General features: G+C 41.0%; 1 pseudogene; it reads right to left on the bottom strand.

Annotated features, from left to right (window-relative positions):
* Positions 1–6,919: 6,919 nt before the first annotated feature.
* On the bottom strand, positions 6,920–10,277 carry LOC123820243 (annotated as a pseudogene).
* Between the last annotated feature and the right edge of the window lie 13,224 nt (positions 10,278–23,501).

The raw sequence follows: 23,501 nt of genomic DNA, 5'->3' as shown, positions 1-23,501 counted from the left end.
CTGGGGTCCCCTCCCTTCCCCTGCTTGGAGAAGGCAGGTTGAGAAAGAGATGTTGACAAAGCAGAGAGCAATGGAGATAAAAAACAGAAACAAGGAGGGCTAACAATAATTAAGCCCCTAATCCAGTCTCACTTTGAGGCCTTGTATGCTATAGCTCTTTTTGAATTTAGTTACAACATTTTTGCCTATGCTATTTTGAGTGGGATTTCTGTCTCTGGGACCCCAAAGAATCCTGAGTAATAAACTCCCCTTAGAACATTTAACTGGGACTCAACTTTTATCTGTTGGCAGCACATTTGACTTGTTCTTTTGTCTATGGCCATACTACCCTGAACGTTCCCAGTGTCACCCGAATTGTTCTTTTGGTGAGGCTTATGAGGATTTATGGCATCTAAAGTCTATATATCTGCCATATATATATATATATATATATATATATATATATATACACACACACACACACACTATTATAATATATAAGTATATAATATATTAGTATACATTAGTATATTAGTATATAATATATATTATATATAAAATATATATATGGAATTCTTCACAGCTAGAGAGGGGAAGTACTGGGAGGTGACTCAAGGTATCATGATGTTTATATCTTAAGATACATCCTGTCATTGTGTTAGTCATTAGGGCTGCTTACCATTATTCCAGTTCCCCTTTCTGTCGTTACTCTCCTTGACATTGAATGTGACCATGTGATTTGCTTTGACAAATGGAATGCAAATGGAAGTGACACAGGAGACTCCTGGACAGAATCTTCAAGAGGTTGTGTGCAATTTGCATGCTGCTTTCCTTTGACTCTGGAGATGGTGAAACACTTGTTGGGGTGAGACCTCCATCACCTGAGTGATTATGATGCCTGAACCCCCACTGCCAGCCTACTTTGGTCATGTGACTGAGAAATAAATGTTTATTGAGTCACTGAAATTTTGGGGTTGTTACCACCGTACAACCTATCCTATCCTTATTGATACAACCATTAAAAAAAAACACCTGAGTATTATAAGTTCTAGAAGACATTGAATTTGGCATGAGCATCTATAATAAAAATAATTATGAAAACAATGGAAGTAAAGCGTTCAACTGTTGTCTGCAAGAATCATTTCTCCCAACTCCCTCAGATTTTGTAGATCTTATGTTACTTTTTTGGTAAGGTTTGCTAATGACTTGCCTCAAATTCATATCAAAGCCCTAGATAAAGATTTTATTTTGCTGTATTTTTTAAAAATAAATATTTTATTGTTTATACTATTACAGTTGTCCAAATTTTTCCCCTTTGCCCCCCTGCACCCAGCCCACGCCCACTCCCACAGTCAGTTCCCTCACCACTGTTCATGTCCGTGGGTCACCCATCTATGGTCTTTGACTAATCCCTTTACCTTCTTTCAACCAGTATTCTGTTGTGTAAATTTACCACAGTTGGGTTTTTTTTTTTAATCCACTTGTCTACTGATGGGCACTAGGGCTGTTTCCAGCACTTGGCTATTGTAATAATGCTGCTATGAACATGGGGTGCCTTTGTTCTTTTGAATTAGTGTTTCAGGAGTCTTAGGTTATATTCACAGCAGTGGAACCACTGAGTCAAAAGGCAATTCCATTGTTAATTTTGTGAGGAAACTCCATACTGTTTTCCACAGTGGCTGCACTAGTCTGCATTTCCAAGAATGGGTGCACTAAGGTTTCCTTTTCTCTGAATTCTGACCAGCACTTGCTTGTTGATTTATTAATGATAGCCATTTTGGCAGGTGTGAGGTGATATCTGTTATTGTTGGTGACTTCTGTTCTTTACAAAACATTTTTCATTATTAGCTTCTCAAGTACAATTCAATTTAGGTATTTTGAAAACAAAAGTCAGTTGTTTTTTTAATAAAGGGAAGCCTTCTAGCCTTTCAGTTTGCATTTTTATTTATGGTGGTTTGTTGTATTTTCCTTCAGTCTTTGTACCAGCCTCATTCTCAAGAAAGTGCTTGTTTGGGTTTCCAGGACAGAATTTTATATGTAGAGTGAATGAGTTTTAGGCATATCGTCTACATTATTTCTTGGAGAGAAGCTACAAAGGTGATTTCTAATGGATTTGGGGTGAGGCACTCACCCACCCTCGGAGGCAGAGGTTGCGATTATATTCTAATGCAGAGTGCATTTGCAGCTCTATGTCCTATGTGGATATGCAAAATCACTGCATAAGGTCATCTCATGATAAGGAGAAATTCTCTCTTTTTTTAGTTGTACTGTCTTATTCAAGCTGGAATTCTTCAGTTTTCCCAAAGTTGATATATAGATTTTGTGATGTATCTTACGCATTGTTGCTTGCTATAGGAGAAGACAAATATATGTAAGCAATACCTTGATGCCAAGATGTCGGGAGCTGCTAGATCCACAGAGACACTTTCTCAATGTTTGTGAGCAGGTGTTAACAAAGTTACAAGATGCCAAGATCCAAAAAAAAAGATGGAATAATTGGATGAGACCTTCACAAAGTGGTAGCCCCAGCTTAGAGGTGCAATTAAAATTTGTAGATGGTTCAGTGTGTGTGTGTGTGTGTGTGTGTGTGTGTTATGTGCGCATGGGGGCATGTGCATGCATGCATCTTTAATTTAGAGATGGGTCTGTTCCGTTACATTGCCAATCACATGACACCAGGGGCTCTCACAAAAGTTGATAAAATTCGTACAATTCTGTGAGCCAAACTGTCTTCAGTCTCTTTAATCATCTAGGGAAGCTGGGGAGGCCACAGCTAGGAAGGGGAAAGGAAATCCCAGAAGTGGTAACATCGATCAATGTACAGAATGATACTTGTACAGAAATCTGGCAAGAATAATGTAACTGCAGCCTTTATTGACCTTCCATCGGTCTGCCAAGTATTAAGAGCTCAATATAGACACTACGTTATTGATGGATCTACAAAATCTGCATTTTAATACTTTTAAAGTATTCAGTATTGATAGAAATAGTTTTATTCCTAATAATTTAAATCAGTAAATAAAAATGGATGCCTGCCCTCCCACAACTAGAGGGTTAGTGTCCTCTTGGGTGCTGATGATTTGGTTTTAATGTCATGGCCTAAGAGTGACCTCGATAATTGGCTGAGTAATTAACCATCATCATTGCTTTTGATGCAAAGAGTTACAAAGCTAATGTCATTATCATTGGCAGACATTTCTCAAAGTCAATTGATTTAAATAAATAACAAAATAAAAACACCAATTACAATACAGCAGAACCCAAATCCATGTAACAAATTTAGCCTTTCTGTTTTCTTGGGGCTAATTCATCCTGCCAAATCCACTGGGAAGCCATGTGATTTACTGATATATACTTTTTTTATTGTATTTTTTCCATTACTATTTACTTATCCACCCTATATCCCTCCCACCCCCAATCACCACACTGTTGTCCAAATTCAAGAGGAGGGAAGATTCCCAAGCTCACTTTATGAACCCAGTATTATCCTAATTCCAAAACCAGATATAGACACTTCAAAAAAAAGGAAAATTATAAGTCAATATTCCTGATGAACATAGATGCTAAAATTCTCAACAAAATATTAGCAAACCAAACACAGCAATACATCAAAAAGATTATATTCCATGATCAAGTGAGATTTATTCTGGGAATGTGAGGTTGGTACAATATTCACAAATCAACAAATGTGACTCACCATGTAAACAAAGTGAAGGATAATAACCACATGATCATATCAACAGATGCAGAAAATGCATTTGATAAAATCTAGCACCAATTTATGATAAAAAAAAACTCTCAGCAAAGTGGGAATAGAGGGAACATACCTAAACGTAATAAAGGCCACATATGACAAATCTACTGTCAGCATCATACTCAATGGGGAAAAACCACAAGTGTTCCCCTTAAAATTGGGAATAAGGCAGGGATGTCCACTTTCACCGCTCTTATTAACAAAGTACTGGAACTCCTAACCACAGCAATCAGACAAGAAGAAGAAATATTTAAAAGGCATCCAGATTGGAAAGGAAGAAGTAAAACTGTCTTTATTTGCAGATGACATGATACTGTACGTAGAGAACACTAAAGGTTCTACCAAGAAACTACTGGAACTGATAAATGAATTCAGTAAAGTATAGGATACAAAATCAATATCCAGAAAGCAGTTGCATTTTTATATGCCAATAATGAGCTATCAAAAGGGAAGTTAAGAAAACAATTCCATTCACCACTGCTTCAAAAAGAATAACATACCTAGAAATAAATTTAACCAAGGATGGAAAAGACCTGCACTCAGAGAATTGTAAGACAGTGAGGGAAGAAATTGAGGAAGATACAAAGAAGTGGAAGCACATACTCTGTTTGTGGATAGGAAGAATTAACATCATTAAAATGTCCATACTACCCAAAGCAATTTATAGATTCAACACAATTCCTATCAATATATCAATGATGTATTTCATAGAACCAGACCAAATATTTCAAAAATGTATATGGGGCCACAAAGGGTCCTAAATAGCAACAGAAATCTTGAGAAAAAAGAATAATGTTGAAGGAATCATGTTACCTAATATCGAACTATACTATAGGGTCATAGTAATCAAAACAGCATGGAACTGTCATGAAAGCAGACACACCAATCAATGGAACAGAATAGAGAGCTAAGAAATAAACCCACAGATTTATAGTCAATTGATATTCAACAGAGGAAACAAGCACAGACAATAGGCTAAAGATAATTTAATCAAGAAATGGTACTGTGAAAATTGGACAAATACATGCAGAAACATGAAATTAGACCACCTTCTTATACCACACACAATAATAAATTCAAAGTGGGTTAAGGACTTAAATGTTAGACCCAAACCATAAAATTCCTAGAAGAAAACATAGGCAGTAAAATCTCAGATATTGCTTGTAGCAATATATTTTCTGATCTATCTCCTCAGGCAAGGGAAACAAAAGAAAAAAATAAGCAAATGGGCTTGACATATTATTGAGAGTTTTTAATAACCATTGGGGAGACTGGTAACATCTGCTTTCTATATTTTCTGGTTCAGAATAATTTCAAGCATGCTTTGTGGAACATAACTTTGTCTGGAGGGATCCAAACTGCTTCCTGAAGAAAAACAAAACAAAACAAAACAATTTTGCCAGTGGGTTCATCCCTGGAGAAGGGGTAACTTTTGGTTCAGATGGAGATCTTGGCTAGGTATCTCAGTTTTTAAAATACAGCAGCAGGAGAAATTGGGACAACTATATTAGAACAATTAAAAATAAAAATAAATAAAATAGGGCAGTAACATTAATACCTATGCAAGTATGTTCTAACACAGTGGTATGCTGGTGATGGTTTCCTCTGGCTTGTAACTGTGTACATCATTTCCTACATCCATGGTCAATGATGTCAAGTTCGTAGCTTGAAGTTGTCATAGCAGAAGTATTTACCCCAGAAGTTCTCAGTGAGGGTGATTCTGCCCCCTGGGAGACATTTGCTAATCTCTAGAGACCTACTTTGTCACAACTGGGGGTTTGCTACTGACACCTAGTGGGCAGAAGCCAGAGATGCTGCTCAATATCCTGTAGTGCAAGGGACAGCACCCCATAGCAAAGATCAAGCCCAAACCAGCTGAGGATGAGAAACTCTGGTTTATACCATGTAACTTGGCAAACATAACAAGTCAGATCATTTTTTTTCAGTGCCAGTTTACCAACCACTAACCCCCAAAATAAATTCTTACACCATCATTACTGTGCAATCTCTAATTCCTACCAGAAGGCCACTAGGAGATGCTGTCCCCTGGGTAATTCATATGGAGCATGGGTTGGCAAACGTTTTCTGTAAAGGCCAGATATAAATATGTTAGGCTTTGAAGACCATATGGGATCTGTTGCAACTACTTGTGTCTGCCATTATAGTATGAATGCATCCATGGACAGTATGTAAATGGATGAGCATGGCTTGGCTCCAATAAAACTATTTACCAAGCAGGGTGGTAATTTGCTCACCCCTGACTTAGACTATTAGCTAAGTCCCATCTCTTAACAATGGTCTCTGATGCTAAATTTTAGATTTTATTAAAGGTATAAGGAATTTACCAAATTATATTTGTTGCAACATTTGGTACAAAAAAAAGTCAGAACATTTTCCACTGGGTCATTATGTGCTTCATTTGTAAGGCCCCACAGGAAAAATTTCTTCAAATGCACGGCTTCCCACTTAGGAACTAATTATGCTTACTTTTCTCTGATTTTACTCTGTATACTAGGAGGCACAAAACTATAATTGATATTCACCTGTAGTCATTTCCTAACTTTTCTAATAAGAATCAGCTGCAGGTGCTTAAACACTACAGGCTGCTGAGCTCCACCCCAGAGTTCCTGAATCTTGTCTTCTTTGGGCTGAGGGGGAAGGAGGGGCGGAGCTAGGTGAGTGCTTCTCAAACCTTAAGTACACACACGTCACCTGGGAATCTTGTTAAAATACACATTCTGATCCAGTAGGCCTGGGTTAGGGCCTGAAAATCTGAATTTCTGAGAAGCTTCCAGATGATGCTGATATTGTTGGTGTTGGAACTACAGTTTGAGTAGCAAAGTCCTAGAATATCAATACTTTGGTAGCAAATTCTCCCAAGATGATTGTTATCACTGAACTGTAGCTCAGCTGTTTTTCCTCATAGCTGTTATGTTTGTGTTCTGCTTTTTCATGGTCTTAGTTTCTGCTTTAAATTATAATTTGAAATTTCATTATGTATGTTCTTATTTTAACTCTCAAATCTTTTGGAGGGGGTGAGAGGGGAGATAGAAATAAATCTAAGAGAAATAACTTCAAATGCACTTTTTTTTTTACAACTGTGAAATGTAAGTTTAGTCTGATGCTAACTAGCTGTACAAATAATCCAGACATAACAAGTAATCAGATTGATTTTATGGTGTTTCTTTAGGACTGGGGTTTTTCACTGCTTTCAAATTTGGGATCCTCAAATTTGAAGTTAGGGAATGCGTTTACATCTGGCTTGACGTATATCTATCTATTCATCCTTAGACACCTCCTTCTCCAGCTCTTGCTGATCCTATGGGCCATTATGAAAAGGTCCTCAAGAGGCCAGTTGCTTAAACGTATATTCTCTAATCTTGTCCACGAAGAGTTTATGCACACGATCAAGTTTCTTCTTAAATGCTACTGTTACACCAATGGTCTTCCACAATGAAGTGAGACAGCTGACAGAATGACAGAGGAGAACCTGAAGGCCTCTGAGGAATCACTGCGCTTCTTCTACTTGTATAGAAACCCTAGGGTCCTCAGTGCCTGGAAGGCCTCGGTTCTACCTCCGGGCCTGGCTCCGCCCCTACCACCTACCTGCCTTCCAGTGCATTATGGGGCTCCCCTTTAGTCAGACAAGCAGCTCCCTGGACAAGAAATGCCGCAGAGGCCTTGTGCAATTGGACCTGAAAGCACTTTTAAAAATCCACTCTTTCAGTTCGTATTTGGGAATCAATAGGAATTTTTGTGTCCATCACCTTGTGTGATCTCAAAGATTGGAGAGTAAAAGCTATCCCATTTAGAATGTAACAGTTGTTACTCTTCCTTCTCCTGTGGAACTTCGGGATTAAAATGCCCAGGTTGAGCCTGTCTTTTCAGTCCTGCTGTTTGTTTCTCCTTGAAGCCCTTAGCAACGGGCAAGCGATAGCAACGGGGCCAGGGGACTGTGTTGAGTGGCAGAGGCTGGACCTTCCCGCTCCAGGTAGTGTGTGTCAGCCGCCGGCTGCACTGCGACTTGGGCTGTTGACCACCTTTGCAGAGCCTCCTAGAGCTGTGAACGGAAGCCGAGAGGTCGCCCTGCACCACACTCTGCGGGGGTCAGGCTGTCCCTGAGGGGTCAGGCCACGCCCTGATGTCCAGGTGTTGGAGGGCAGCCCTCTCTGCTCTTGGCGCCTGGCTGAGCAAGTATGTTAAATTTCCTTTGACACTAGGTGGCAGAATATAATTAAGATGTCAGAATTTTTTTTTCCATAACATTGGAAGGTGTTTCTAGTTCCTTCCTAATGACCTCTTTTCATTGCTTTGCAATATTTGCAAATGTCACGTAGGGGTGAGGCAATGAAATAAAATTTGCTTCTACAAATATTTGCTATACTTAGCCAGGATTTTACTTATTTCATTTAACTGGCTTGCCTCTTAGAGGGAAGCACCCTTAACATAAAGCACATTCTCTTCCTAAGAGCTACTGTTTGGACAATCCAAGCTTCTCATTTTTACATGTTACTTTGTTATTCTTTTGCAGCAAATTTAAAATATTGTTTCACTTCATTTATACCTATTCCAGTGTACTCGTATATCTCTAAAATAAGGACTATTGAATTTGTACGGTTTTGATGATGAACACAATCAAAATAATGAACTATATTACTGTGGATCATAGTGTAAGGATGTGCACAGTTAGCCACAGAAACCCAGTCTTGTAGGGGGTGGGAGGTGGTAGTGTGTGTGTGGTCTCACTGGAGTGGGCCAGTTTCCCTGCCTGTGGAATCTGAGATTTGCTCTGCTGGGGAAAATACATCCCTTACCCAGTGTGGATCTCCCTTCAGCCCTCAGATGAGTGTTTGCAGAGTTTAAACGAACAGAAAGCAATAGACTGAAGGTGTGGTGGACATATACAAGTTGAAAGTCTCTTTCAGTGTTAATCTTTTCACATGCCCTCTGCCCTACTTTCAGTCATCAGAGGGGTGGAGAGTCTACAGCTGAATCTCTGGTGGCTGGGCATCCTCACTTCTGGAGGCTCAGTCCTGCTTCTGTGGTTTCAGTCTTGTGTTCCATTTCCTGGTCTTCCAGGTTCAGTCTCAGCTCTCACCTCTGCTCCGTGTAGGGATTCCCCTAGCTCATTTCCCCTGATTAGCACTGGCCCACAGTACCCTTTTTACCCCTTTGCCTTAGCTGGGTTGGGTACACCTTTTCTGCAAGGGTTGCTGTATTTTCCTCTCTTCTCACTTCCTCTTCAAATTCCCATTGTTACATGAAGGCCCCAGTTGATTCCCCTTTCCACAGTGCTGGTCCCACAAACGTAGTTGATCTGCTCCCCTTCTTCTCCTTTCCCACTTTCACTTCCCCATATCCTGGCTGCACCACACATCACGGACTGCACTAGGTGCTGGGGATGCAGAATGAAAGAAACAGAGCCCTGCCTTCCAAGGGCTGGGGGAAAGGTGAGCAGGTGAGTGAGACATAAATGAGAGCAGTGCAACATGATGTGTACCAGAGAAAAGTGTGTGCACAGGTGATAAAGGAAGATAGGAGTGCTGCCTGTGAGGGGAGTCAGGAAAGGCTTGCCCAAGGAGAGAATTTTCTTTCTGTGGTCGTATTTATTTTAATTTTGGATCAGGGTATATGTTCATATAGTTCAAGTACATATGCAAATATTTAAAAATAATTTTCTAAATGTACTATATACCTCCCCTAGCCCCATTACTCTTCGCCCATCCCCATGTTCTCCAAAGGCAACTACTGCTGTTAGTTTCCTGTGTGTCCTTGAAGAATTTTTGTGTGCATACATGAGCAAACATAAATATCTTTTCCTTTCTCCCTTCTTCTTACCCCAAAGGTAGCATATTATGCTAATAGGTCTGAATATTGTTTTTTAACTCATTATTATAATTTAATGGTTAATAAAATGGACTCTGGAATCAGAATGCCTGCATTCAAATCCCAGTTGTAGAATTTACTACATGTGTGAACTTGGAAATTTATTTAACTTCTCATTGCTTTAGTTTCTACACTTGCATCTGAGGTTTTCCAAATCTTGTAACTTTATCATATACTAAAATCTCTTATGGACATTCTATTCTGTTCCATTGGTTTGTCTATTCATGTACCATTGCCACATTGTTTTAACTGTCTGGTAGTGTTAGTCCCCATATGGGGATTTGAAGGATGAATGGACTTCTCCAGGCAGAGATGATGACAGCAGCAATGGTGATGAATATTAGTATAAACTACCATGTGACATTATCACCATTTTATGTCTATTGTGTGCAAAATTCTGTAACTAACTCCTTGCTTACTCTATTTTTTATTATGCTTGTTTTCCCTTTGTTCTGAAATTATTACCTCTTTATTTTAGATTTATTTACTCAATGTAGGTAACTTTTAAGCCACTTTAAATCCTTTTAGAAACATAAGGAGGCATAAATTGAAAGAGAACCAGGAAATATATTAGGTGCTTTGCATAATCAATCCCTAATCCCCTCTTCTGGTCAAGATGGTGGTATAGGCAGACATGGCTCACTCTTTGCACAACCATACCAAAATTACAACTAAAATGTAGAACAATCATCACTCAGAACCATCAGAAATCCAGTTGAATGGAAATCTGACAACTATGGAATTAAAGAAACTAGACCCATCCAGACTGAGCCAGCAAGCTGTGTCACGTCTGAGACTCAATCAACCTGGCTAACACTGTCTGATCCCCCTTGGAGATTCCTAGACACTCCAGCCCACCCAATTTACAGGCCCACCCAAGCTGCATTTCCATATGAATGGCTGGTCTTGGCTCTCATGCTGCACCACTTCCTAAATCCTATCAGACAAGCAGTAGCTGGCCTCAGTGAGCCTCAGGCCCATAGCTTGGTTTCACCTGGGAATCTCCAAGACCAGCACAAGTAGCAGCCATCTCAGATTGCTTTATTCTTCAGGAAGGGCAGCCTGGGCAAAACAGAGGTGGGGGCTGACCTTGGCCTGTACCACTCGGGGAAACTGCAGGAGCAGTGCATCCAGTGGACAGCTACAGACCACATCTGAGCACCACCTACCTGCCACTGCACAGCTGATCCACCACGGAGGGCAGAGGTTGGTGGTAAGTGGTCACAGCCAATCTTTGCAGCTGACTAACCTAGGTAAATCCCTACCATTGATCTGCCAATAGTACCAAGGCCACACTATCAAGACACAGAGTCAAAACAGCTCTATCTAATACATAGAAACAAATACATAGAGGCTGCCAAAATGAGGAGACAAAGAAATATGGCACAAATGAAAGAACAGATCAAATGTCCAGAAAAAGAGGTAAGTAAAATGCAGATAAGCAATCTATCAGATGCAGACTTCAAAACACTGGTTATAAGGATGCTCAAGGAACTTAGTGAGGACCTCAGCAGCATAAAAAAGACCCAGTCAGAAATGAAGGGTACATTAATTGAAATAAAGAACAACTTACAGGGAATCAACAGTAGACTGGATGAAACTGAGAATCAAATGAATGATTTAGAACATAAGGAAGCAAAGACAACCAATCAGAACAACAAGAAGAAAAATGAATTTAAAAAAATGAGGATAGTGTAAACAGCCTGTGGGACAACTTCAAGAGGTCCAACATTACCTCACAGGGGTGCCAGAAGGAGATGAGAAAGAGCAAGAAAATGGAAATCTATTTGAAAAAATAATGAAAGAAAGTTTCCTTAATTTGGTGAAGGAAATAGACATGCAAGTCCAGGAAGCACAGAGTCCCAAACAAGATGGATGCATAGAGGCCCACTCCAAGACACATCATAATTAAAATGCCAAAGGTTAAAGACAAACAGAGAATCTTAAAAGCAGCAAGAGAAAAGAAGTTAGTTACCTACAAAGGAGTTCCCATAAGACTGTCAGCTGATTTCTCAAAAGACACTTGGCAGGCTAGAAAGGACTGGCAAGAGATATTCAAAGTCATGAAAAGCAGGGACCTACAGCCAAGATTGTTCTACTCAGTAAAACTATCATTTAGAATCAAAAAGCAAATAAAGAGCTTTCCAGATAAGAAAAAACTAAAGGAGTTCATCATCACCAAACCATTATTATATCAAATGTTAAATGAACTTGTTTAAGAAAAAGAAGAAGAAGGCCGGGGGGTGGGCTGGGATGGGGGTAAAGGACAGAAAACTGTACTTGAACAACAATTAAAATAATATAAAATTTTAAAAAAGACAAAAAAAGAAAAAGAAGAAGACCAAAACTATGAACAATAAAATGTCAATAAATACAAATCTATCAACAATTGAATCTACAAAACCAACTAAGCAAACAGGAAGAACAGAGACAGAATCATGGATGTAAAGAGTGTTTTGATGGTTGCCAGATGGGAGAAAGGTGTGGGGGAATGGGTGAAGAGGTGAGAGTGTTAAGAAGTATAAAATGATAGTCACAGAATAGCCATGGGGATGTAAAGTACAGTATAGGAAATGGGGTAGCCAAAGAACTTATGCACCTGAACCGTGGACATGAACAAAGGTGTAGGGGTTGCCTGAGGGAGTGGGGGGTGCTGGGTGGAGGGGGGCAAAGTAGAAAAAATCAGGACAATGGTAATAGCATAATCAATAAAATATAATTTTAAAAAATCCCTAATCTTCCTAACAACCCTACAAGGTACATATTATTGTTCCTTTTTAATAAAGACACTGAAGGTTAGAGAGGTCAAGTGATTTTCTCAAAGCTATACAGCAAATAAGTGTACATTTTAAATTCAAACCAAGGTCCTTGGTGATTCCTGGTGCTTCTTTAAACTATACTGGATGAGGTTCTTTATTAGGGCACTTAAAAGCATAGCAGAAAGAAGAGCTCAGAAAGAAACTGGATCCATAATAGCAAACAATTATATATATGTTTCCTAATGGCACATATATACACATATATACATATATATACACCTATATGTGTGTGTGTATATATATATATAGTGCCTGACATAGTAGACCCTGGATATGTTTGGTGAATTAATGACCTAACACCAAAATCACATGACAGTGATGATCAGTATCATGTGACACTATCATGTGATTTTGGTGTTAGCTCATTAGTACACTAAACATATCCAGAGTCTACCATGTCAGGCACTGTGCTAGGTGCTGAGGATACAATGACAAATGGGATCTGGTCCCCGGCCCTTAACTCCTCCTGGGAGAATTTGCTAGCAGGTCTTCCTGGTCTGGACCCTTCTCATCTGTTGTATCCTGAGGAATATCTAGTCTATTTTTTCATCTTGTGCTGCTTTGTGCCCAACTTTTTCATTTCAAAGCTGACAACACATTTATTATTAACTCACGGCAGCTTCCTGGAGTGTTGTTTTAAAGAGTATGACTATATCTGGAATCAGTGGCAAAGAGTGAAGTGACTAGTCATGCCTGCCATGAGGGCAGGAGTGAGAACTGAAGGCAGACGAGCCATGTGCTTGTCATACCTGAACTAGTCCGGAATGATCATTTTCTCCCTGCAGATGCTATATATTATACCAACTGTATGTTATGGCTTGAACTCACCATTTCTTAAATTGCTGATAAGCTATTCACCTCTTGGGAAGCCCTGGAGTAAAGAAATCCATTTAACATGGTTGAAACTCAGTTCTCAAGCATATGTTTTGTCCAAGGAATGTTGTCTCTTCTTTATTGTTAATTGCACAATCCATAGCTCCAGTTCTGTAAGTATATTCACCATGACTGCAAGTGCCTTTGATTTCCAGTGTTGTCATAGTAACTTTTGTTGGGAAGGAGAAGTCCTGGGCTAAACGCTACTCTGTTCTATGGAAGCCCTTTATTCATTCATTTCTCCCTCTATCTTGCTATTTAAAAGTCCTCTTGCTACCACAGCTGGAGTTAAAAATGGTCACTGGTTGCCCGTCTGGAGTTTTAGCGATTAACTTTTTCAAGACTATACAAATGAGTTCTTGTATCTCTGGGGTATATTAGAAGGTAGTTCTGTTCATTCTGTTTGTTGGCTGAAAGCCATGCTAATTAATGAAAAGCTTCCTCTAAGAAGTTAATTCTCAAATGCCTGTTGCCTCGTGAGAAATACTTTTGAATGGCTGGGCAGGCTTCTCTTTGATCACTGGTAGTTACCTCTCCTGCCACAGAGGGCAGGGAGGTGGTGACAGCTGTGCTGTATGTGGTGCAGTCACAGAACGAGTACTGCATTTGGAGTCACCAGCTCTGGGTACAAGTCTTAGCACTGTTGCTTGGTCAATATGTGAACTTGAGCCAATCACTTAAGCTCTGAACATTAGCTGACTTAACTATAAAATGATGATTATAACAACAATTCTGATCTCCCTACTTTAGGGAGTTTTTGAGAGGGCATAATGAAATGACATATGGAAAGCACCTTTGCGAAAGCATGTTTTTATTATTAGATGTCTGGGTTTACATTTGCCCCTGCTCGTTTTTCCATTGTTCTTGTCTTAACCAGAAACAATATGTGAATACGGTCTTTCTGGCAGCTTTTCCATATGTGCTTTTTATGAAAAGCTAGTAGACCAAACACCTGGTCCTAAGTCCAGCTAGGTTTGGTGGTAGACTTCCTCTCGTTTTTTCTTTCACCCTCCTTTTGTTCACCATTGTTCACAGATTTTGAGCTTAGGGTTGACCCAAACTCCTAAATCATACCTCAATGGTAATATCTTTTAACAAGTCTGTGAAGAGAAGGAAAAAGAGTTACTCTCCTCTCCTTCAAACTTTTAAAGAAATTTAGTTGAATAAATGCTTCAGCTAGCTGAGGCTCTGGGAGAAATGACAGCCTAAGGGCAAAAGTGGTAGAGTGTTAGAATAGAATTTCTTATTGGGCAAAATGCTGAGGATCTATACTTTGTGCCTTAACTTAATGAAGATGTGAGCAGTTATAAAGTGGGGCCCCCTCATACACGGCACAGCTTTCTGCCTATTTCACTGGCTCTATTTCACTTGCTCTTTTTCTTCAGTCAGTTTCTCTTTCCTTTTTGGAACAACTGTCACAGTCCTTCCCCACTGGCCTGCAGGGTGTTTACACCCAGACCCCCTTCCAAGAAGAACTTGCCCGGCTCCAGGAAGTGGGTCAGCAGGCTGACTCCCACTGTTAGCTCCTTTTTCAGAGTCTGCTTCAGCAGCAGGCTGCCACCTCACCGAGGTCACACCCTTCCTAGGGTGACCCACATCCAGTGACTGAGTGAGATGGAGGTACAAAGGCAGAGCCACTTCAGCCTCCTGTGAGACACGGAGGGCTCTGCTCACCCCGGAGCTCCCAGCCTGGCTAGCCGATGGTTCGTTGGTCTTGGGCTTGTGTCACAGGTGAGGTTCTTCTGACCTGTCCTGCTTCCTCCTCCTTTAATTCACAGGCATTGATCTCTTATGAACACCCTTTTAAAAAAATGTTTTTAGAAAAGCTTTATTGAGATATAATTTACATACCACAACATTCACCCCTTTCAAAGTGTTCAATGGTTTTTAGTATATTTACAAAGTTGTGCAACCATCACCACTATTTAATTCCAGAACAAGTTCATGACCCCCAAAGACACTCCATACCTGTTAGCAGTAGCTCCCTGTTAACACCTCCTCCAGCTTCTGGCAACCATTAATGTAGTTTCTATCTGTATAGATTTGACTATTCTGGAAGTTTCATATAAAGGGACCATACAATATGTGGCCTTTTGTGGCTGGCTTCTTTTACAAAGTATAATGGTTTCAAGGTTTATCCTTGTTGAAGCATGCATCAGTACTTTATTCCTTTTCATGGATGAATACTATTCCTGAATGTAGTATATAGATATATTTTATTCATCCATTCATCAGTTGATGTACATTTGGGTTGTTCTAATAAACATCTTGCACCCCAAACTCCATCTCAGCATCTACTTCTTGAGAGCCCAGCCTGAAAACTACCCAAGCTTAGAACCCTAGGATCTCAACTTCTATGCCAATGAGGGTTATCAAGAAATTCTTTCAGTAAAGGTGGTTCTACCCAAAGAGCAATTCTAGAACCAGATGCCAAGATAATGAAAAGCTCTCTATCTTATTACTGTAAATACTGTAGGTACTTGGTCTTAGAGTAGGCCTGTTTGGGGAACAGGCTGAATGTAGTTGAAATCTGGTTAAAAAAGAAAACAGAAGGGTCAGGTGAGAGGTAAGGCAAGAGAGAGCAGTAGAGGCCACATTGTGAATGGCATTTATGGAATAATGGGATATTTAGACCCTTTCTGTTGGGAGGTGGAGATGCATGGAAGGCAGGTGAGATGTGATTAGTTGTGTTTTCACTTCACTTGTGGATTCCAAATGGTGGGCAACTCTTCTATCAGCAAATATTGTGAATTGGCTGGAGTTTGGGTCAGGGAAGATGCTGGAAACGGAGAGATAAACTGTAGGTGGAAGAAGGGGTTAGAATGAAATCAGCAGTGGGGAACATGCAAATGAGACTCTAGGAAAGGTGGAAAGGAAGCATGGAAAAAGAGACAATGCGGTATATTGGAAAGAACATGACCCTGGGGTGTGATACACTTGGGTTTTCATTCCTCGTTCATCCTTTAGCAGCTTCTTGACTTCAGACAGATTACCTAACTTCTCATCTTTAAAAGAAGGCTAATAACCCTTACCTCTTAGCAATGTGTTGTGACTGAAGTGACTACCCATGTAAGGTGACCAGCTCCTCTTAGCTCACTTCCCCTGTTCCTGTAACCAGGGCAGCGGGTCTGAGAGGCAGGACCCAGGATGGAGATCCAGAGTTAGGTCATCAGATAATAAGGTCAGAGGTCAGGAGTGGTCGGGGGGAGCTGGGGGGCCAAGGAGCAGGAAGTGGGAAGGAAAGGGGGCCAAGAACTCATACAATCGCTGGGCTGAGCCCAGGCAGAAGCACATGTGCCTGGATTATATTTCTCTGGACCTTTGTCCTGTTTGAAGTTCAGAACAACCTCTCCCTGACCCACTAAGTCAGGCCTCTCTGCAGCTTCAAACAGTGGGCACTGGGGTTTGCTCGGATGGTGGGGTCTGACCAAGCTCACACTTTTAGACCTCTTACAGCTGGGTGAAGTGAAGCCAAAGGTCTTTTGTCGCAGGTGTACCTGACTAGTGCTAAAGAGTGTACCAGCTTCCTTTCTTTCTTTCCTTTTATTTTTTTAAAATTCCCTTTCACCGGCCCATGTCTCGATTTTGAAAAAGAGTTATTTTGCATCTTCGAATTTTCAGTCCCAAGTGATGTATGGTTGAGACCTGTGACCGCTGAGGCTCCTTGCCATCCCATGGTGCTGGGACTGAAATTCAAGTGGAGTTTGGCAGCTCCTTTCTGAGTCATCTTGGATACCTGCCATCTGAGAAGTTCATCTCATCCCTCTTGTAGTTAGCCACTTATCAGCTATTTGGAGATGCTGCCAGCCTCTAAAAATAATGAAACAGTACCGAAAACTGAAAACTGTGTATTTGACCCCTTGGAGAATCATTCATCTCGTGTGCTGACAACTGCCAGTCTCCAGAAACATGGAAATGGCACAAAATCTGTGTGTGTGTGACCTGTTGAAGGTCACTCACCGGCACCCCCACATTCAAGAGTGCAAAGACAATTGAGGTATGTAGTAAGGAACCTGAGGCCTTATAAAAACCCGAAGTGCTTTCTTTGATACTCACCAGAATTTGTGGGTAGTTGCTTGTCCTATGGTGATTTATTTGGCCAGCATTTGAACAGTGCCTTCTCATCCTCAGAAACTTATGAAGATATAATTTTTTTTGTGTGGATCAAAGATGTTAACATAGCAGTGATTTCACATGATCTGATGTAACTTCTGATGGGAGCTGTGCCAGGAGCTAGAGAGGCAAGGTGGACACAAATAGTTGGAACCCAAGTTACCGGTATATGGGTTCTATTAGAGATGTGTAGACAGGGTGGCATGTGGTGCACCCTGAAGGGGAAGGGACTAGACAAAAGGCATCCTAGAGAGGACTCCCAGGCTCCAATGTATGCAATAAGAGATTTTTTTAAGAAGTTCTCAAAACTGACCAGCCATTCTAGGAATACACAGTGTGGTGGTGGCTTTGTACTCTGCCTATTTAGCTTAAGGTCTAACTGCTATAATAAATTGTTTATTCTTTATCACTCATCATGATTCTGCTTCTTTAATCATCCCCTGGCCAATGCACACAGTAAATCTCAGTTCAGCCTGTGATGATGATGTTAAGTAGCAAAGAATAATGTGTTTACAAATGCCACCATCAATGAAGACAGTCTTTTGGGTTGACTTGGAAACTGGTTGCCTCACCCCAGCTCCCCACTCAGCAAGTCATATCTCCAACTCTAGGGAGTTGGTTTAAAGGTAGTTGTTTAATTCAAGACACTACCTTCTAGGAGCTCCTGGTAGAATCTATGTGCTGTTCTAAGATCTTTGCATGTCTCAATTCGTGGAATCCTTACAACCTATGAGGTTGGTCCAAGGGTTATCCCTATTGTGTGGTTTAGGAAACCAAGGCACAAAATGGTTAAGTAACCATGTTATGTCTCAGAATGAGAGATGTTTCTCCAGACTTCTCATTTTGTTAACTTTTCATTTTGAAATAGAAGTGCTTGATATGCATCTATTTAACTGCTGGTTATCTCATGTTTCTTTCCCACCAGAGACTGAGTTCCCTAAGCCACAGGCACAGGGCTCTGACCCTGTCAAACCTCCCTGGGGAGAAGAGCTGGAACCTGAATGCAGCCCTGGGAGAGAGTTTCCTGGGCCTGCTTCCCCACTTTTTACTAGCACTGTGGGAGTCCATCTGTTGCCAGAGTAGGCCATGGGGAAGGTGGGACTCTAGCTTTCAGAAAATAGTTGACTGAGCCTCGAGAAGAGCAGGGAAGATACAGGGCTATCATTGCCATGGAAGATGTTCCAGGGCTTCCACAGTCCCTCCCCCAACCTGTCTTCCCAGGTTTTTTCCCATCTGTCACACGCAGAAACAACAAATGACTCCTGTGAATGAACTCATTGCCATCTTCTGTGGCTTGGTGCCCTCTGCTCCCTCACTCTGCTGACTCACTCCTAATGACTTCAAGGCCCAGCTAAATGTCACCCTCTGAGATATATTCCTCTAGGCTAGTGCACCTCAGACTTTAAAGTGCATGGAGCCCCTGTGCAAGGTCTTCTCACCAGGAGACCTTGCTAAACTGCAGACTTTAATTCAGTATGTCTCAGGTAGGGGCCTGAGACTCTGCATTTGTTGTATAACAAGCTCCTGGCGGATATAGGTTCTGTTGGTCTGTGAACCACACATTGAGTAGTGAGGCTTTAGATCTCATGTTTCCTTTAGTCCTTTTGGAAACTTAGGCTGTGAAAACTATTTTAAGGGGAATGATGTTTTACACCAACTCAAGCTAATTCAGGATTCAGCAATTTATAAATTCTTTTGGTAGATATGTAGGGTGACCAAGGCCCTGGTTTGCCCTGCAGTTTGGACTACCCTGGGACATGGGACTTCGAGTGTTAAAACGAGGAAAGGTCTGAGTTGGTCTCCCTACCTCTGGGGGTTACAGCTGGGTGCTAGCTATGTTATCCCCTTTTGTACAACCTTCACACCAGCAGAGGTGAGGTCATAGAGAAGATTTTGTTCAAGTTACAAATGTTTGCTAACTCATAGATACAAGAACAATCCTTCAATTGGCTCTTCAGGCTTTTGGGAAGACCCATTCACTGCTTTAGGCACTGCAACTAGCATCAGCATGATAGGTCCTTTCTAAAGTAGACTTAAGGGTAATAAGGAGACGACCCAGCTAACCTTGTAGTAGGTTCAAGTGACAGCCTCTGTGGAGGGGGACACAGGAGCAAGGAAACTCTAGGCCTCAGGCACTGTCCCCAAGGTGTTAGAGTGCTGTTGGATTTTTCTACTTCATTCAAGTGCTAGCAAGGATAGGTGTGGTTCTGGAGCCGGTGAGAGGGGGTTCAGAGCAGAGGACCTGGCCTCAGGTTCAGCCAGGAAATCAGCTCTGTGCCTTCCTCAGACTTCATTAGATTCAGGTTTTATTGGTCTTTGTGATGTGAGGATGGGTGGGAGGTCACCTCAAGAAGTCACCACCACTCTAAGATATCTTACTCCACATACAGAATATCCCAGATGCAACCCCCTTGTTCTGTTTAACACCGAGAAGAAGACAGTCTGGAATTAATTTCTTCGTGCTCTAGGGAGCACACAAAACAAGACGCCTCCTGGGCTTCAGAGAAATTGAATCGTGTGGGGCACTGGGACTGCACTGAAACAGCGGAAGGTTTTTTCTAGGGAGGAAGGAGGATCTCTTTCTGATGAGCCTCAGTTAAAAAAATAAAAAACCCAGCCCTGGCTGGTGCAGCTCAGTGGATTGAATGCGGGCTGCAAACCGAAGTGTCACAGGTTCGATTCCCAGTCAGGGTACATGCCTGGGTTGCAGGCCATGACCCCCAGCAACAGCACATTGATGTTTCTCTCTCTCTCTGTTTCTCCCTCTCTTCCCTCTCTAAAAATAAATAAATAAAATCTTTTTTAAAAATCTAAAAAAAATAATAACCCCCCCCAAAAAAACTTCTATTGGTTTTCCTGGAAGAAAGGCAAACAAAGCAAGAGTTTCCTGGCTTCTAGGCCTTTCAGAAGGAACCAGCTGGGAGACGAGAGGCTGGGCTGCTGGGATGGAGGTTCTGTGAACAGGTTTTTCAGAGCAAGTGTTAGCATTAGCGGAGCTCTCCTCCTCCCTGTGGGTCTGTATTCCGACCTCTGACATCATCTCAGCAAAACAACTTCACCTTTCACCTACTTTCTGTGTTTTCCTGCTGTTTGGTTCGTGCTTTGTGTGCACACATGAGCGACTCTTGGTGATTTTGTTTGTTTATACCATGTCTTCCTCAACAAAGAGAAAGAATAGAAGTCCTCAGCGAGGCTGTGGGAGTTAGGAAACCAAGAGACCAGCAGGGTGTGAGGATGTCTCTTTTGGAAGAGAGCCCAAGGATGTTCAGATTCTGGCTCAGAGTCCTCAAGACCCTTCACGTCCTGGCTGAAGAAACTGAGATCTGGAGAGGAAAAATGGCTTGTTTGAGGCCAGTAAATAAGTGATTAGATTTTAAAGAAGGTTTTTTTAATGCTCTCAATTGAACCTCATGGAGTCTTAACAATTCCATATCCACATATATTCAAGCAGATGCTTGAATTCTGGTCTCTATGTTCTTGTGAGTGGCCACATGGCTGCCCCTGACCTCTGCTGGCCTCATCTGGTGACGGGGCACTCACCACTGTCCCAGAAAGTGGGGCTTCAGTTGGTGAGTTCCTTGGGTGTGTGACATTTTGACCAGCATTGTGTTCTGAACTCTCTCTTATTAGTTTCAATGAGAATCACATCCATGTTGATGAATTTTTATTGAGAAGGCATTTCCTAGAGCAAACTTCATTTAACTCTGGTCATTTATTTGTGGGATACCTAAGGACCTTTACTTTTTACAAGGGTTGGGGCCTCTTCTAAACATCACCCCCTTATTTGGGGCAAAATGTCTCGTATCTCTGTTTTGTAGAACAAATTTAGAAAGAATGATGATATGAGCTATGGAATAAAATTCTTTTTTAAAAAAATATTTTATTTATTTATTTTTAGAGAGGGAAAGGAGGGAGAAAGAGAGAGAGAGAGAAACATCAATGTGCAGTTGCTGGGGGCCATGGCCTGCAACCCAGGCATGTGCCCTGACTGGGAATCGAACTTGCAACACTTTGGTTCACATCCTGTGCTCAATCCACTGAGCTATGCCAGCCAGGGCTGGAATAAAATTCTTAAAAAGGTATTTGTAAATTTATATTTTTTTGTAAATTAAATATTTAAAATAGAAGAATTTACTACACAGAGTAACTAATGGGAAATATATTGCTAAGTGAGAAGATCCATACTTACATCGCACAGATAAATTTTTTATGGGTACGTATCTTATACATTATTTTGGGAAGATGTATATAAATACCTTAACGATGCTTATTTTATGTGTAAAGTTCGGGAGAACTTCATTATTTTATTTTGCTAGTTTGTGTTTTCTAAATTTCTGTATTGAACAGCATCCTAACAACAAAAAGTCTCGAAATCACCAATGATGAATCCTTTAATAAACAACTTTTGGTAAAGAGAATAAGCATTATCCCTCCCCCTTTTTTGGTAAACTAGGGAGATTCTCTGTCATCCTCTGTGAGAAATATAATTTTTCTCCCTTTGATCAAAAATCTACCACGATATCTGCCTACATATCAAGGCTAAACTCCTCTGCCTTAGTATTAAAGACCCTATGTAATCTGACTCCATTTTATCTCTGATTTACAACCTAATGCTGGTGCCTTTCTGTTAATGCTCATCTTAGTCAGGCTCATTTCTTGTCTCCAGTTCTCTCCTTCACAATCTCTTTTCTGCTTCAGGTGTCTTTGCTTATTTTTTTTTCCAGATTGCAATATTCTTTCTAGCTCTCTACATTCAAGGCCATTTGTTCTGCAAGATCCCACACTGATTTTTTTTTCTGACTTCCCATAGCAGTTCTGGTCTATAATGTACCATATAAGGTTTACTGATTATGTGTGCTTACCTGGCTTGGCCCTGGATGCTGAATGGCAGAGACAAATTTAGGTTGCTAACTGGAGGGTTTGAATATTGGGAAGACATGCTAAAAGGGAAGAAGCGGCTAGGAGTGAAGCAGTGAGTTAGAATCCAGAGAAACAGACCAGGTAGACATTGTTGGGCCGGCTGAGCAAATGAGTGACTAGAGAGATGCTAGAATGAGAGGAGGGGCAGTGAGGTGTGGATAAACAGAGAGAAGGTGGTGGCTGTCTTTGTCCTCTCATGTTGGACTTGGTGTGGTCTGCCTGCCTGGGCTGGGGACTGGTTGCCACTGCACACTGGCACTCTCTTTAAGAGCGAAAGCAAGGAATTATACGGGGGCTTTCTGGAGAACTCTACTTTTTCCATGCCACCATATAGTCAGTGCCATGAGAAGTGCAGGTGATTCAGATACCGTTTATAACCAGGTAGAAGAAACTTAGACTTGAAGTAACTTAGGTAAAAATTGCGAATTTACTTGCTCATGGAATCCAATAATCATTTTAATAACTGAACTCCAGGGGGCATGGCTGCAACCTGGCCTCAGGAGCAACTGAGTCCCTAGACTTGGATGCTGCCAAGACTCTTCTTTTTTCTCTTTTCTTTTCTTTTCTTTTCTTTTCTTTTCTTTTCTTTCCTTTCCTTTCCTTTCCTTTTCTTTTCTTTTCCTTTTCCTTTTCTTTTCTTTCCTTTTCTTTTCTTTCTTTTCTTTTCTTTCTTTTCTTATATCCCTAACCTCTGCTTCTCTTTGCATTTTAATCTTCTCTTCTGCAGACAGGCTTCTTCCACATGGTTATACATGTAGCTACTAAAATCTCCTAAAGTTTACATTTCTTGACTTCTACCATCAAAGAAAGACCAATTTTCATAGTCCAGCTGGGAGAATCCCAGGGAAGAACACTGACTGTCCCCCCTTGGGTTAAGTGCCCACCCATGACTTAAGAAGATGCCATGTGGATAGAGGGCAGATGAGTGGTTCCTGGGAGGAGGGATTCTGGGCAAACAGTCCCACGTGTACCCAATACAATAGCCTTGCAGCAATTGCGTGCACAGTAATGCTCAGGACAGGCATGTTGATCAGAATGCTGGAAACCAGGAAGGAAGGACTATAGTTTAGCATACCACCTTTTCTATTGTTAGAACAAAGTCAACAAGTCTTTATTGAGAGTTGCTCCCTGGTGACTCGATAATTGTTGGACTTGCC

The sequence above is a fragment of the Phyllostomus hastatus genome, unplaced genomic scaffold (genome assembly GCF_019186645.2).
Source record: "Phyllostomus hastatus isolate PE091 unplaced genomic scaffold, TTU_PhHast_1.1 phas_contig_34, whole genome shotgun sequence".
NCBI classification, from domain to species: domain Eukaryota; kingdom Metazoa; phylum Chordata; class Mammalia; order Chiroptera; family Phyllostomidae; genus Phyllostomus; species Phyllostomus hastatus.
Note: the sequence above shows the minus strand (reverse complement) of the source record. Positions and strands in the feature narration are given on the sequence as shown.